Source organism: Rhineura floridana, chromosome 10 (genome assembly GCF_030035675.1).
Source record: "Rhineura floridana isolate rRhiFlo1 chromosome 10, rRhiFlo1.hap2, whole genome shotgun sequence".
Classification (NCBI taxonomy): Eukaryota; Metazoa; Chordata; class Lepidosauria; order Squamata; family Rhineuridae; genus Rhineura; species Rhineura floridana.
In genome coordinates, this window is record NC_084489.1 from 54,039,623 (window position 1) to 54,057,313 (window position 17,691).

Genomic DNA, 17,691 nt, shown 5'->3' on the forward strand with positions numbered 1-17,691 from the left:
ATTGAACTGAGACTCATTACCCATCTACACCATACATTTAAAGCACATGACTTTACCTAAAGAATCCTGGGAATTGTAGTTTGTTAAGGGTGCTAGGAATTGTAGCTCTGTGAGGGGTAAACTACAGCTCCCAGGATACTTTGGGGGAAGCCATGACAATTAAAGTGGTATAAATGTGCTTTAAACATATGGTGTAAAGCATTCCACGTACATTTCAAATAAGCAACCACTGCTAAGCTAGAGAAGGTTTAACATTCTGGATGCCAGCAATGGTAATGTTTTCTTTTCCTTTAGCTTCTATTTTCAAAACACCCACAGCTAAATGTCTTTCTGAAGAACAAGACTACTGGGGGGGAGGAAGGTTAAAGATAACAACACACTCCTACCTTCTTCCACCCTGATCTTCCATTTCATCTCATCCGTCATAAGGGTTTCCATGCTGAAATCACACAGCTTGAAGGATGACTGACCAGCTAAAAGGATGTTGGATGGTTTGAGGTTTCTGAAAGATATCAGGATGTTTTGTCAGCATGTTAAAAAAGGGTTGCAGCCATGTACAAGAGTTTGTTTGTTTCCATAGATGTCGTTTAAAAGACTTTAGGTTCTGTACTACCAGCTGCTGGGGAGAAACAACTAAATGATATTGCATAAACGTACATTTCTCCTCACCTGTGAAAAATTGTTTGTCCGTGGATGTAAACTAAAGCATCCACCATCTGCCCCAGAAACATCTTAATCATCTATGGAGAGAAATATATATGAGGGCATAATACACAGGGAGAGAAGTTTGCCATCATTGTCAAATAAGGACTTGAGAAATTCTCTGCCTGCTGTTGGCTCTTGGTGAAGGGTGAACAATGGGAACAATACTCTTCGTTCTATAGCAACACTTGTCAACATCAGAGCTATTCTGCAAACAGGAAGTGCCTACTGTGTTGTTTTGTGATTCTGCTAAGTCAGCATGGATTTTTGCTGTGGAACATGCCAAGAGTAGGCTAGTCTGTGAGAGGCAAACCCAGAACCAGGTCTGGGGTGGGAATTCTCTCAGCCAGGCCCTGCAAGCAATTCCCACAAGAAGGTTGTTATGTTCAACTACTGCCCAGACAGGAACCAGCTCCCTGTAATTACATCTGCCCTGCCCAATAGTACAGAGGCTTCACACTGCCTGCCAATCAGAAGGGTTGATGTTGTGTTTCTCTATTCTCTTGAAAGCTTAAGAACACAGCATCCTGAATAGCTACTGGGCTAATCACATACCTCAGACTAAAATGGTCCTGGTTCAAGCCCTGAATTTACTGAGAATGGGTCACTCATATAGACACACGATACATTCAAAGCACATGACTTACTGTAAACCGCCCAGAGAGCTTTGGCTATGGGGCGGTCTACAAATACAATAAATAAATAAAAAATGACTTCCCCCAAAGAATCCTGAGAACTGTAGTTTGTTAATTTGTCCTGGAAATTGTAGCTTGATGAGGGGTAAACTACATTTTCCAGGATTTCTTTGGGGGAAGTCATGCGGTCTAAAGGTATCATGTGTACACAGCCTTGGGGATGGGTAGTACTCATTTCTTTAGATAGCCATCTTTGCTCCTCACCTTAGAAACAAAACAAAACATCTGAATTATTAATTCTCCAGATGTTTTACAATGCTTTCCCTTTTGTGTATTTCTCCTTCCTCTCCCCTTTTATCCTTCCCGCCCCCCAAGCTTAAGATTATTTGGTACAATTTTATTGTGCTTGCCAGTGGTATAGGATGTTCTGAATATGACATGTGTCAATGTGTATACAAGTTTGTGTGTACATGTATTTATTTATTTATTTATTTTAATTTATATACTGCCCTAAGCCCGAAGGCTCTCTGGGCGGTGTACATAAAAGGTAAAAGCAAGCACAATATATAAATACAATAAATACAATAACTCAAGAAACAAAAACACACAAACAATACGAAAACCAAACAACATCCAGAATACAACATAATAATAAAATACTGTAAAAATACACTTTAAAATGCCTGGGAGTATAAAAAGGTTTTCACCTGGCGCCGAAAAGATAGCAGCGTCGGCGCCAGGCGCACCTCATCAAAAAGACCGTTCCACAGTTCGGGAGCCACAACCGAAAAGGCCCTATTTCTTGTCACCATCCTCCGAGCTTCTTGATGGGATGGTACTCGGAAGAGGGCCTTAGATGTTGAGCGCAGTGTACGGGTAGGTTCATATTGGGAGAGGCGCTCCACCAGGTATTGCGGTCCCATGCCGTGTAAGGCTTTATAGGTCAAAACCAGCACTTTGAATTTAGCCCGGAAACAAATAGGAAGCCAGTGCAGACGGGCCAAAACAGGTGTTATATGAGCGGACCTTCTGGTCCGCGTCAACAATCTGGCCGCTGCATTCTGGACTAACTGTAGTTTCTGAACTATCTTCAAGGGCAGCCCAACGTAGAGCACATTGCAGTAGTCCAATCTAGAAGTTACCAGAGCATGAACGACTGAGGCGAGGTCGTCACTGTCCAGATAGGGACGTAGTTGGGCTACCAATCGGAGATGGTAGAAAGCATTCCGTGCCACTGAGGCTACCTGAGCCTCAAGAGACAGGGAAGGGTCGAAAAGAACTCCCAAGCTACGAACCTGTTCTTTCAAGGGGAGTGCAACCCCATCCAGAACAGGGTGAACATCCACCATCTGGGCAGAGAAGGCACTCACTAACAGCGTCTCAGTCTTGTCTGGATTAAGCTTCAGTCTGTTAGCTCCCATCCAGTCCATTATCGCGGCCAGGCAACGGTTTAGTACGTTAACAGCCTCACCTGAGGAAGATGCAAAGGAGAAATAGAGTTGCGTGTCATCAGCGTACTGGTGACAATGCACTCCAAAACTCCTGATGACCGCACCCAGCGGCTTCATATAGATGTTGAAAAGCATGGGGGACAGTACCGATCCCTGTGGGACTCCACAATGGAGAGTCCAGGGTGTCGAGCAGTGTTCCCCAAGCACTACCTTCTGTTGACGACCCACCAAGTAGGAGCGGAGCCACTGCCAAGCAATACCCCCAACTCCCAACTCCGTGAGCCTTCCCAGAAGGATACCATGGTCGATGGTATGAAAAGCAGCTGAGAGATCAAGGAGAATCAACAGGGTCACACTCCCCCTGTCCCTCTCCCGACAAAGGTCATCATACAGGGCGACCAAGGCTGTTTCGGTACCAAACCCAGGCCTAAAACCGGATTGAAACGGATCAAGATAATCAGTGTCATCCAAGAGTCCCTGGAGCTGGCTGGCCACCACCCGTTCCAGAACCTTGCCCAGGAACGGAACATTCGCCACAGGTCTATAGTTGTTCAAGTTATCTGGGTCCAAGGAGGGTTTCTTCAGGAGCGGTCTCACTACCGCCGCTTTTAGGCAGTCAGGGACCACACCCTCTCGCAAAGAGGCATTGATGACCTCCTTGGCCCAGCCGGCGGTTCCGGTCCTGCCAGCTTTCACCAGCCAAGAGGGGCAAGGATCCAGCACAGACGTGGTCGCCCACACCAGTCCAAGGATCTTGTCAACATCCTCAAGCTGCACCAACTGAAACTCATCCAATAAATGAGGACAAGACCGTGGTCTGGATGCTTCATTGAATCCAACTGCCATAATATTGGAGTCTAAGTCCCGACGAATGCAAGCGATCTTAGTTTGGAAGTGTCCAGCGAACTCATCACAACGGGCTACAGATGAATCTATAGTACCCCGAGGGCCAAGATGTAAAAGCCCTCGTACAGTTTTAAAAAGCTCCGCTGGGCGGAGGCTATGGTCTGAAGGCACATGAGGCCACCACCTTCCTGAAGCTAAGCAAGTCTGGGTCTGGTCAGTGCCTTGATGGGAGATTGTGAGGCGTCCTTCCCTGGCTCTCCCTGTCAGGTTCCTACCTGCTCATGGTTACTGCCTGTCTCTAGGCACCACCAGGGACTCCACCAGTCCGGACTGTCCTTTATTTTATTTTTTCTCTCCCCGCTCTAGCACAGATCTCAACAGATCCCCCTGCTAGGCAACCACCAGTCACATCCTAATACTAGTATTCCCAGAGACTCTGAATACTGGTATTGTTATTCTCTTCACCGCTGCCACCATTTGTTGCAGTTCCCCTTCAGCCTTGGTCATTACCTTACCCTCCCTTCTGGTCTGTGAAACCCCAGTCAAGGATCAGGCCTTTGGTAAACTAAATTAAGTATTTATTAAAGATAACAAAGCTAACAAGATTAACAAGATTTCTTCTTAAAGCACATAAGCATATGGTTTTACTCAATACTAATCCGAACTCCACCTCCCTCCTTCTCCACTCTCTCCTGTCAAACAACTCTCTAAACCCCACCAAGCAACCCACTCAGTTCTCTTCTCCCCCCCCCTGATTCCACTCTCACCCTTCCTTTTATACGTTCAGCCATTTTAAACACTCAGCCAATCATCTAGCATTCTACTGCCCATTCACTCCCCCTCCTCTTTCACTACTTACCATATATCTTCTAAACAACCAACACTTACCATATATACATTAATATAGGAACATCACAGAGATCGCCAGGGAACCACATGTATGCCACCTTGGGTTTCTATCATGAAAGAAAGGTGGGGTATCAATGTAATAAATAAATAAATAATAATAAACACGTGCATATAAATAGCTGTAGCAGTGTTTATTGAATATAAGCTTTTTTCCTACCATCTTCTTAATTTTCTCATGCTTTTGCCTCTTGGCCTTGATCAGAGAGGAAAGGTCACTTTGATCTGAGTAATGCATCACCAGACAAAGAAAGATGGAGGAAATCTGCAAGAGAATGAAGATGAAATCATTGTGTCACTTTCCTCAGAGGGCTTCCAAGGTTGTCATAGCAAGCTTCCCACACTCATTCCAGCCCAGTCCAGGAAGAAGCACAATTTGAGCCTTTCCAAGTGTAACTAACAGTGCCATCTTGTATACAGGGTCAGACATGAAATCCTGGGGCTTGAGGTACGCCTAGCTTTGTGTGGATTGGGCTGTGTGAGTGTGAGTGTGTGTGTGAGTGAGAGAGAGAGAGAGAGAAATAATTTGGCAGGGCTCATTTTTGTAAATCAATGAAGTGAGGTTAGAATACTTCTCCCTTCTGTAAATATTTATTCTCCCTGTCCACCCTACACACACACACACACACACCAGTCTAAGGGCATGTACACACTCATATAGAACTCATATAACCCCTGTTTTAAAACAGCTGCATTGGTTGCCAGTTCATTTCCAGGCCTAGTTCAAAGTGTTCACGTAAGTATTTAATGCCCTAAATGGGCTCCTGCTGGGAGGAAGGGCGGAATATAAATCAAATAATAAATAAATAAATAATGACTTAGGTCCCAAATATCTGAAAGACAAGTCCTCTTGGGTGTTGATATCAGCAGAGGAAGCCCTTTTGGTAGTTTTGCCACCCTCGGAAGCTCAGAGGGTGGGGCGCAGGAGAGGGCATTCTCTACAGCAGCCTCTAAGCTGTGGAACTCCCTCCCCACTGAAGGTACATCTGGCAACTTCATTGTACAACGTTCGGTAAATGCTGAAGATGCACCTCTCTATCCTGGCCTTTGATGCCTGAGAATTATATTTTTAGGACTCACCCTATTTTCTGTGATGGTATTTAGGTTGTTTTTGTTTTTAATTATGTGTTTTAAATTGTTGTAACCCCCCCCCCGGGGGTGGAGGGCAGGCAATTAATTTATTAATTAATTAATGTTGTAACTCGCACTGGGACCTTTGGGTGAAGGGCAGGTAATTAATTATGTGCATTCAGTGCTTGATGCAAGCACCTTTCTAGAATGCTGGACACATATCCCCACATTGTCTCTGTCCCGCGCTATTTGTTGATCTAAAGAGCATTCTGCTAGAATGGTTATAATCTGTTTTGTGCCGAGAATGCACTTCTCAAGCACTTGCTACACAAATATCCTGTATGTATAGGCAACAGGGATAATAGCTGCCACTTTAGAACGTATGAAGGTGTGTACAGTTGCAAACCACGATCTACAAAAGAAGTGCACTGTGGGGGGAAAACTACTCCTGTGTGTTTCAAAGGCTGTATGTGTACACGGCCTAAGATGGCACAATCCAATGAAAGGAAAATCGTATGTCTACTAACTACATTTTTCAGTTCTGTCCATGATTGTTCTGGGATTTGAACCTGGGTCTCCAAGATATGGATCATTTTTATATAAATTATTTTTATCTTGCCTTTTTATACTCAAGGCATCTAATACCCCATCCACTGGACCACAGCGATACTGATATGCAAACTCCCCATCCTTGGGTTTACCAGTCTGGAGTTGCTGCAACTTAATGGGAAGTAAGTCTTAACTGAATTCAGTACACTTAATCTCAAGAAGGTGTGCAAAGGCCATTACCCTTAGTAAATGCCATTCCATTCTCACCTTGTTGTCCCACGTGATGAAAAACTCTTTGTAGGTGCAGATGTTCCGATGTTTCATTTTCAGCAGTTCCATGGCCTTTTGGGAAAACAACAAATGAGAGGAAAGGTCAAATACAGGTGCATAACAATTCAAGCTAAACTGGTGGGGTCTGTAGTTGCCAAATTTCTCCTCCTGATTCCATTATACATCCTACCTGACCTGTCACATCCACACCATATATTGAAAGCACATGGCTTCCCCCAAAGAATCTTGGGAACTATACTTTGTTAAGGATGCTGGGAATTATTGTCCTTTGAAGAGAAAACTATCGTTCCCAGGATTCTTGGGGGGGAGAGCCATGTGCTTTAAATGTGCTATAAATGTATGTCATAGATATAACCTGGTTCAGAAGATCTGACATCCATAGAACTGCACAGAATAACACCCTAACTTATTTTTTGGAGGGATGGGAGAGACTGGGCATCCAACCATAACCCAAGCTATTTCCATGGCAGATCACCTGCTTTTCATGCAGAATATCCCAGGTTCAATCCCCGGGATCTCCAGATAGGACTGGGAGAGACTACTGAAACCCAGGACAGCTACTGCCAGTCAGTGCAGACAATACTGAGCTAGATGGACAAAAGGTGTGACTCAATATAAGGCAGCTTCCTGGGATTCTGTACCACAAATAGGCAAGCTCCTACTTCACCAGATGTGTGATAAAGAAGGATAATTGAGAGAAACTACCTCTCGGAGAGCATCGTTTGCTTGTTTTTCATCAGTGCATTCAACCTGTACAAAACGACAAAAAGATGTGGATAAATGTGGAGCAATTTACTAAGAGGCCTGATCTGACCAGCCAGAAACTTCAGATTTAAACCATCATATTATTCTTTTAAACCTCTATCAGAGCGCTGCAACCGTCCCCTCCACAATGTTGATGGCTAGCAGGGAGATGCAGTAGTGCTCTGCTCCTCTCTGGCCCAAAGTTAGGATTTGCTCTGTTAATTGCCTTTCTACCTAACAGGCACCCAAATAAATGTATAGCACATTTTAAAATCCCACATAACTAGAACACCAACTAAAACTCTAACAATGGCATGTGCAACAGTAGGAAAAGGCAACAACTCTTAATAATTAAAATGCCCAGGAGAATCGTCTCAAATAAATAAATAAATAAATAAATAAATAAAGTGTAAAATGCTTGGGAGAATAAAGAAGTCTACATTCTGCACCTCAATTCCATCAGTTATCTGGCTTGGTAGACTTCCTCAGGTAGGTGGTTCCAAAGATGTGGTGCCAGCTCTGAGGGCCTTTTTACATTCAATGGTTAAGAGTTCTGGTAACGGTGTATATATGTGTGAATGTGTGTGTAAAATTCAGGAGAGTGGGAAGTGTCTTTAGTAATTACAAATATTTCAAGATCTCTCTGAGACAATTGTGAAACAATTGCTAGAATTCTGTTGGAGAGTACAGGTTACAGGACCCTGCCTGGTAATCATAACTCAGTTCTTCTCCCTAATCCTATGTCTAGAGAATGACTGTGTGTACTCAGATAAGGGACTCTTTGCATGCTCAAAAGAACTCTCTTCTTTATTAATACTCCACATGCCCCAGCACTGAGCTGTCATTTTATCTTGACATTCTTTGGTGTTGTAAAGGTTTATTTGGGTGTGGTTATGTACACTTTTTTTTTACTACAAACCACCTAGGCTAAGAATTAAACAGGATAGAAATTGCTGAATAAATATCAAAAATAAATATTATACACACCCACATAAGAGTAGGATCCCAGGCTAAACCCTGCTGAGTGCTTGTTCAAATTAAGTCCTAGCTATTGCCCAAGGCAGGTTTGAGGAACCTTTTTGCCCTCTGTTGCTGAACTACCACCACCATCATCCCTGGCCATAGGCCATCCTTGCTGGGGTTGATGGGAGTTGTAGTTCAGCAACATCTGGAGAGCCAAAGGTTCCCCGTACCTGGCCCAAGGGATAAAATGGGCAAGTGAGAAGATTGTAAGGTCTTCACTATTTCACTCTGGTAATGTTCTTATATTATGAGCACATTTTGTCCCATGGGAACAAATGGTTCCCAAAAAGCATGTTGATTCTTCATAAATCAATTCACAGAGGATGGTGTATCAGGAAGCTGTATCTTGTTCCCATGAAGATCACCTTTCCCTTTCTCCCCCGTCTCTCACCTTTTTCATAATATACTTCTTTCTCACTCCAGTCTTTTCCTTCTCTGTTTTTGATTCCATCACCAGCATCGCCCCAAGGGCCCCATAAGGCAGCACCTTCAGCATCTGCAGAAGTGGTAGATGTATATAAGCCAGTTTTGGGAAACCTTTGACCTTCCAGATGTCGCTGAACTACAACTCCCACCATCCCTGGCAATTGGCCATACTTACTGGGCCTGATGGGAGTTGTAGTTCAGCAACATCTAGATAGCCAAGGGTCCCCCAGCCCCAATATAAACCAACAGGTTGAAGGAGGACTGGGGGCACCTTAGAAGCACAATATCCCTCAAGTCCCACATCAGTTTTTTCAACAACCCACAGAACAACCTAGGTTATCCAGATTACTATATATTGGGTTGTACTATATCCAGCTAAGTCCTACTTAGAGTAGACCCACTGAACTTAATGGATCAAGGTTAGTCATGTCTGTTCTTTTCAATGGTTCTGCTCTCAGTAGAACTAGCATTGGATACAACCTGCTGCAAACAAATATAAGGGATTGTATTCAACTAAGTGCAACTCAAGAGTAGATCCATTGGAATTACTGAACCTAAGTTAGCCATGTCCTTTCATTTTAGGGTAAGACTAGCCCTGAATACCACCGAAAGAATTTTCAAAGTGCATGAACTGAAGTGCCAGCAAAATGAATAAGAATGGATGCAAGATTAATTCACATCATGATTGATTATTATTTTGATCATCATCACCAATGCAGATCCACACCATGCATTTAAAGCACATCCAATGTACACTGAAAGCACACAACTCCCCCCAAAGAATCATGGGAACTGTAGTTTGTTAAGGGTGTTGGGAAGTTGCAGCTCTGCTAGAGGGACACCACATTTCACAGGATTCTTTGGGGGAAGTCAAATGCTTGAAATGTGCATTGGCTATGATATAAACAAGACACATATTTAAATATATGGCGTGGATCTGATCTGCTTTACACACCATTCACTAAAAGGTCCCAGGACGGGTTACAACAACAAAAACAGTACTATTTAAATCAAAATAAGACCAACCAATCCTGCACAGCAGTCATCAGGTTAATTTCCAGTTTTCAGGTAGGTCACAAAAAATACTTTTCAGGTGTCAAAGGACAGGGTAAAGAGGTACGTCTTCAGCAGGAGCAAAGCTGAATAATGAGAATGCTTAGATGCACCTCTGCAGGGAGTTGCACAATCTTGAAAAAAAGGGGGCCCGTGGAGGCAGCTTCACATTCACATCATACATTGAAAACACATAGCTTCTCCCCCCCTAAAGAAAGCCTGGGAACTGTAGTTTATTCCCCCACACAGAGCTACAATTCCCAGCATCCTTAGCAAACTACTGTTCCCAGGATACTTGGGGGGGAGCCATAGGCTTTAAATGCGCTTTAAATGTATGGTGTGGATATGCATGTTTTGTAGAATTGTAATACTTGGTATTTTGATTCCGTTTGCATCTCCCACTTTTCCCCCTTCCCTCTGCGGGGGGGTGAGGTCAGTCTCCCATGGGCAATGCTCCCCCACCCCATTACTATCACTCCAGTAGTAATAATAAAATAAAAAAGATGTCAGCTTTTTTGGTTAAAAAAAAAAAAAGAGGTGCCAGGTATTTGCATCTTGTTAAAAATGCCATGAGCGCCAGCACAAAATGGCTCCATTGGGCGGCAAAAGAGGTGCTGGTACTCCATACCTGTACTGTCCCAATAATAATAATATTAATAATAATAAATAGCAGCATACAGTTACTTTTTCCATCCCCTTCCCCAGGCAGAAAACCCTGGTTGCCCCCTTCTTAGAGCTCATATGGCTTCTTACACAAAAATTGCACTTATGGTAAACTCTCCCCTCAGACCTAAAACAACAACAACAAAAATCCTTTTCCCCAGTACACATTTAGGATGGGGAACAGCGATGGCCCTCCAGATGTTGTTGGGACTCCCATCAGCCCCTGCAGCCAGTATCGCCAGTAGTGAAGGGCATGATTGCGAGCTGGAGTCCAGCAACAACATCTGGAAGACCACAGAGGTTACCCTCCACTTCCTGACAGATCCTTTCTAACTCCCGTCAGATCCCTGAGGTGGGGCCCCGCGCAAACAGGCGTTGCTTCACCTCCCCGCACCTCAAAACATCTCCTCCCCCCTCAAGCCACCCTCTGCCCCTCCCCCCACACCTCGTATTCCTCCATGGCTGGCACGTGTTGCGGGAGGGGTGACAGCCGCAAACGGCTCCCGCCTTTTTCCTCCCCCCCCAACCACGTTCTTCTCCCACCAGTTCTGAAAGGCGGGGGAAACAGCTGCCTAGTCGCCAACGGTATTGCTTCCCGCAGCCTCTCCTTCCTGGTTTTCAATGTTCTTTCTTCTTCAGCTTCTTCGTTTTTTTTTTTTAAAGCCCCCTTCGTGATATCCCAATGTATATCTCTTCCCTCAGGTTTTTCCCCTCCTCAGACTCATTTCTTTTACTTCAAAACCTTTCCCCAAGGAAGGTGTAAAGCTTTTCCCACAGATTGAGGACCTTGGGGAGCAGGCAGCCCCACCCTGAATCCAACGCTGATGGGCTCCTTTGGGCTGATACCTGATGATGAACCCATGGAACTGTCAGAGGAGGGGAGGTGGCTACGCTCTGCCTCCATGCCAGAGGTAGTATGCTTCCAAATACCAGTTGCCCTCAGGTCCTGCTTGTGGGCTTCCCATTGGGGCATCTGGTTGGCCCCTGTGAGAACATGAGGCTGGACTAGATGGGTCCTTTTGGCCTGATCCGGCAGACTCTTCTTACATTCTTATGGAATTGCCTCCCGCATCCTCTAGAGCAGCCTTTCCCAACCTTTGGGCCCCCAGATGTTGCTGAACTACAGTTCCCGTCATTCCTGACCATTGGCCATGCTGGATGGGGCTGATGGGAGTTGTTGTCCAGCAACATCTGGGGGGCCAAAGGTTGGGAAAGGCTGCTCTAGAGTGATGGTGCATGAACCTTCGGGTCCAGGCTGAAGGTGTGTGTCCATGAAACCTGACTCATTGGTCTACTCATGAGTAAGGAGTGAGTAAATAATAATTGATACTCCTCTATTATCTGCAGCTGTGGTTAGGGTGTGGTTTAGAATGCCTGAGGATATAAGGCCTCCCCTTTGACCATTCCAGCTTGTGGAAGCAACACAGGTTTCTGGTCTTTAGCTTGTGATTAGTCTTCCTGCCTTGTTGAATTGTGTCTTGCCTGAATGTCCTGTGTTATTGACCTTGCAGTGTTGCCTGGCTTTGTCTCTGGATCACATTTGGACCTAAACTGTTTCTCTGGGCTGTGCTTGACCTTGGCTTGTTTGGCCTGTGCTACATCTGCAACCCTACTCTTCTTGGGTGAGTACTTTGGTGAAACTTTATATCTTCTGTAACTGGGACCCCAGCCCCTGAAGGCATCCCTTGGAGTTTTACTGGCAACCCAAGGGTCACTGCTGAAAGAATTTTTTTCGTGTTTTTTTAGGAACAGTGTTTTAGAATCTTTTTGACTGTAATGGCATTTTAGAATGGGCCAGAAGCAGGGTCCTTTATGGGCCAGAAGCGAGGTCCTTTATGGGCCACAGCTTACATCTTTTCTTGTCAGGGTGAGGAGAACAGGACATTGTTGATATTTAATTGCCCCACAGTGGTTTAGCTTGCATCATACTTGGTGCTGGGGCAAAGACCTGGTTCCTTAATGGGCCAGAAGCAGGGTCCTTAATGGGCCAGAAGCAGGGTCCTTAATAGGCCAGAAGCAGGGTCCTTAATGGGCCAGAAGCAGGGTCCTTAATGGGCCAGAAGCAGGGTCCTTAATGGGCCAGAAGCAGGGTCCTTAATGGGCCAGAAGCAGGGTCCTTAATGGGCCAGAAGCAGGGTCCTTCATGGGCCACAGCTTACATCTTTTCTTGTCAGGGTGAGGAGAACAGGACATTGTTGATATTTAACTGCCCCAGAATGGTTTAGCTTGCATCATACGTGGTGCAGGGGCGAAAACCTGGTTCCATTATGGGCCAGAAGCAGGGTCCTTTATGTGCCAGAAGCGAGGTCCTTTATGGGCCAGAAGCAGGGTCCTTCATGGGCCACAGCTTACATCTTTTCTTGTCAGGGTGAGGAGAACAGGACATTGTTGATATTTAACTGCCCCAGAACGGTTTAACTTGCATCACACTTGGTGCAGGGGCGAAAACCTGGTTCCATTATGGGCCAGAAGCAGGGTCCTTTATGGGCCAAAAGCGAGATCCTTTATGGGCCAGAAGCAGGGTCCTTCATGGGCCACAGCTTACATCTTTTCTTGTCAGGGTGAGGAGAACAGGACATTGTTGATATTTAACTGCCCCACAATGGTATAGCTTGCATCATACTTGGTGCTGGGGCAAAGGCCTGGTTCCTTTATGGACCAGAAGCAGGGTCCTTTATCGGCCAGAAGCAGGGTCCTTTGTGGGCCAGAAACAGGGTCCTTTATGGGCCACAAGCGGGGTCCTTCATGGGCCACAGCTTACATCTTTTATTTTCAGGGTGAGGAGAACAGGACATTGTTGATATTTAACTGCCCCACAATGGTTTAGCTTGCATTATACTTGGTGCTGGGGCAAAGACCTGGTTCCTTTATGGGCCAGAAGCGAGGTCCTTTATGGGCCAGAAACAGGGTCCTTTATGGGCCAGAAACAGGGTCCTTCATGGGCCACAGCTTACATCTTTTCTTGTCAGGGTGAGGAGAACAGGACATTGTTGATATTTAACTGCCCCAGAACTCTTTAGCTTGCATCATACTTGGTGCAGGGGCGAAAACCTGGTTCCTTTATGGGCCAGAAGCAGGGTCCTTTATGGGCCATAACCGAGGTCCTTTATGGGCCATAACCGAGGTCCTTTATGGGCCAGCAGCGGGGTCCTTTATGGGCCAGCAGCGGGGTCCTTTATGGGCCAGCAGCGGGGTCCTTTATGGGCCAGCAGCGGGGTCCTTTATGGGCCAGCAGCGGGGTCCTTTATGGGCCAGCAGCGGGGTCCTTTATGGGCCAGCAGCGGGGTCCTTTATGGGCCAGCAGCGGGGTCCTTTATGGGCCAGCAGCGGGGTCCTTTATGGGCCAGCAGCGGGGTCCTTTATGGGCCAGCAGCAGGGTCCTTTATGGGCCAGCAGCAGGGTCCTTTATGGGCCAGCAGCAGGGTCCTTTATGGGCCAGCAGCAGGGTCCTTTATGGGCCAGCAGCAGGGTCCTTTATGGGCCAGCAGCAGGGTCCTTTATGGGCCAGCAGCAGGGTCCTTTATGGGCCAGCAGCAGGGTCCTTTATGGGCCAGCAGCAGGGTCCTTTATGGGCCAGCAGCAGGGTCCTTTATGGGCCAGCAGCAGGGTCCTTTATGGGCCAGCAGCAGGGTCCTTTATGGGCCATAACCGGGGTCCTTTATGGGCCATAACCGGGGTCCTTTATGGGCCATAACCGGGGTCCTTTATGGGCCATAACCGGGGTCCTTTATGGGCCATAACCGGGGTCCTTTATGGGCCATAACCGGGGTCCTTTATGGGCCATAACCGGGGTCCTTTATGGGCCATAACCGGGGTCCTTTATGGGCCATAACCGGGGTCCTTTATGGGCCATAACCGGGGTCCTTTATGGGCCATAACCGGGGTCCTTTATGGGCCATAACCGGGGTCCTTTATGGGCCATAACCGGGGTCCTTTATGGGCCATAACCGGGGTCCTTTATGGGCCATAACCGGGGTCCTTTATGGGCCAGCAGCAGGGTCCTTTATGGGCCAGCAGCAGGGTCCTTTATGGGCCAGCAGCAGGGTCCTTTATGGGCCAGCAGCAGGGTCCTTTATGGGCCAGCAGCAGGGTCCTTTATGGGCCAGCAGCAGGGTCCTTTATGGGCCAGCAGCAGGGTCCTTTATGGGCCAGCAGCAGGGTCCTTTATGGGCCAGCAGCAGGGTCCTTTATGGGCCAGCAGCAGGGTCCTTTATGGGCCAGCAGCAGGGTCCTTTATGGGCCAGCAGCAGGGTCCTTTATGGGCCAGCAGCAGGGTCCTTTATGGGCCAGCAGCAGGGTCCTTTATGGGCCAGCAGCAGGGTCCTTTATGGGCCAGCAGCAGGGTCCTTTATGGGCCAGCAGCAGGGTCCTTTATGGGCCAGCAGCAGGGTCCTTTATGGGCCAGCAGCAGGGTCCTTTATGGGCCAGCAGCAGGGTCCTTTATGGGCCAGCAGCAGGGTCCTTTATGGGCCAGCAGCAGGGTCCTTTATGGGCCAGCAGCAGGGTCCTTTATGGGCCAGCAGCAGGGTCCTTCATGGGCCAGCAGCAGGGTCCTTCATGGGCCACAGCTTACATCTTTTCTTGTCAGGGTGAGGAGAACAGGACATTGTTGATATTTAACTGCCCTAGAATGGTTTAGCTTGCATCATACTTGGTGCTGGGGCAAAAACCTGGATCCTTTATGGGCCAGAAGCGGGGTCCTTTATGGGCCAGAAGCGGGGTCCTTTATGGGCCAGAAGCGGGGTCCTTTATGGGCCAGAAGCAGGGTCCTTTATGGGCCAAAAGCGAGGTCCTTTATGGGCCAGAAGCAGGGTCCTTTATGGGCCAGAAGCAGGGTCCTTCATAGGCCACAGCTTACATCTTTTCTTGTCAGGGTGAGGAGAACAGGTCATTGTTGATATTTAACTGCCCCAGAACGGTTTAGCTTGCATCATACTTGGTGCAGGGGCGAAAACCTGGTACCTTTATGGGCCAGAATGGGGTCCTTTATGGGCCACGAACAGGGTCCTTTATGGCCCCAAACGGGGACCTTCATGGGCCACAGCTTACATCTTTTATTGTCAGGGTGAGGAGAACAGGACCTTGTTGGTACTTAACTGCCCCACAGTGGTTTAGCTTGCATCATACTTGGTGCTGGGGCAAAAACCTGGTTCCTTTATGGGCCAGAAGCAGGGTCCTTTATGGGCCAGAAGTGAGGTCCTTTATGGGCCAGAAGCAGGGTCTTTTATGGGCCAGAAGCAGGGTCCTTCATGGGCCACAGCTTCCATCTTTTCTTGTCAGGGTGAGGAGAACAGGACATTGTTAATATTTAACTGCCCCAGAACGGTTTAGCTTGCATCATACTTGGTGCAGGGGCGAAATCCTGGTTCCTTTATGGGCCAGAATGGGGTCCTTTATGGGCCAGGAGCAGGGTCCTTTATGGGCCAGAAACAGGGTCCTTTATGGGCCACAAGTGGGGTCCTTCATCGGCCACAACTTATGTATTTTCTTGTCAGGGTGAGGAGACCAGGACATTGTTGGTACTTAACTGCCCCACAATGGTTTAGCATTTTGCATCATAGTTGGTGCTGGGGCAAAGACCTGGTTCCTCTATGGGCCAGAAGCGGGGTCCTCTATGGGCCAGAAGCGGGGTCCTCTATGGGCCAGAAGCGGGGTCCTCTATGGGCCAGAAGCGGGGTCCTCTATGGGCCAGAAGCGGGGTCCTTCATGGGCCATAGCTTACATCTTTTCTTGTCAGGGTGAGGAGAACAGGACATTATTGATATTTAACTGCCCCAGAACGGTTTAGCTTGCATCATACTTGTTGCAGGGGCGAAAACCTGGTTCCTTTATGGGCCAGAAACAGGGTCCTTTATGGGCCACAAGCGGGGTCCTTCATGAGCCACAGCTTACATCTTTTATTGTCAGGGTGAGGAGAACAGGACATTGTTGATATTTAACTGCCCCAGAACGGTTTAGCTTGCATCATACTTGGTGCAGGGGCGAAAACCTGGTACCTTTATGGGCCAGAATGGGGTCCTTTATGGGCCACGAACAGGGTCCTTTATGGCCCCAAGCGGGGACCTTCATGGGCCACAGCTTACATGTTTTATTGTCAGGGTGAGGAGAACAGGACCTTGTTGGTACTTAACTGCCCCACAGTGGTTTAGCTTGCATCATACTTGGTGCTGGGGCAAAAACCTGGTTCCTTTATGGGCCAGAAGCAGGGTCCTTTATGGGCCAGAAGTGAGGTCCTTTATGGGCCAGAAGCAGGGTCTTTTATGGGCCAGAAGCAGGGTCCTTCATGGGCCACAGCTTCCATCTTTTCTTGTCAGGGTGAGGAGAACAGGACATTGTTAATATTTAACTGCCCCAGAACGGTTTAGCTTGCATCATACTTGGTGCAGGGGCGAAATCCTGGTTCCTTTATGGGCCAGAATGGGGTCCTTTATGGGCCAGGAGCAGGGTCCTTTATGGGCCAGAAACAGGGTCCTTTATGGGCCACAAGTGGGGTCCTTCATCGGCCACAACTTATGTATTTTCTTGTCAGGGTGAGGAGAACAGGACATTGTTGGTACTTAACTGCCCCACAATGGTTTAGCATTTTGCATCATAATTGGTGCTGGGGCAAAGACCTGGTTCCTCTATGGGCCAGAAGCGGGGTCCTCTATGGGCCAGAAGCGGGGTCCTCTATGGGCCAGAAGCGGGGTCCTCTATGGGCCAGAAGCGGGGTCCTCTATGGGCCAGAAGCGGGGTCCTCTATGGGCCAGAAGCGGGGTCCTCTATGGGCCAGAAGCGGGGTCCTCTATGGGCCAGAAGCGGGGTCCTCTATGGGCCAGAAGCGGGGTCCTTCATGGGCCATAGCTTACATCTTTTCTTGTCAGGGTGAGGAGAACAGGACATTATTGATATTTAACTGCCCCAGAACGGTTTAGCTTGCATCATACTTGTTGCAGGGGCGAAAACCTGGTTCCTTTATGGGCCAGAAACAGGGTCCTTTATGGGCCACAAGCGGGGTCCTTCATGAGCCACAGCTTACATCTTTTATTGTCAGGGTGAGGAGAACAGGACATTGTTGGTACTTAATGTTGGCATTAGGCCGTACTGCCTAAGGATGTTTTCATCAGGTCTGGAAAGTTACAAGCATGTGTTTTGAGAAACAGTCTTATCTGCCATGTCTGGCCTGAGAGAGCAGACTTGAAGGTCAGACAGGTTGTCATAGTAACGGGAGATAACAGCTGGGAAAGTTGTAACAGCCAGTTGTTGGTTCTTCTGTTGCCTTCTGCACCATGCCTCTGAACTGAGAGGCTGTCTTTACTTTTGCTTTTGGAGAGAGATGTGCTGTAGAGCTA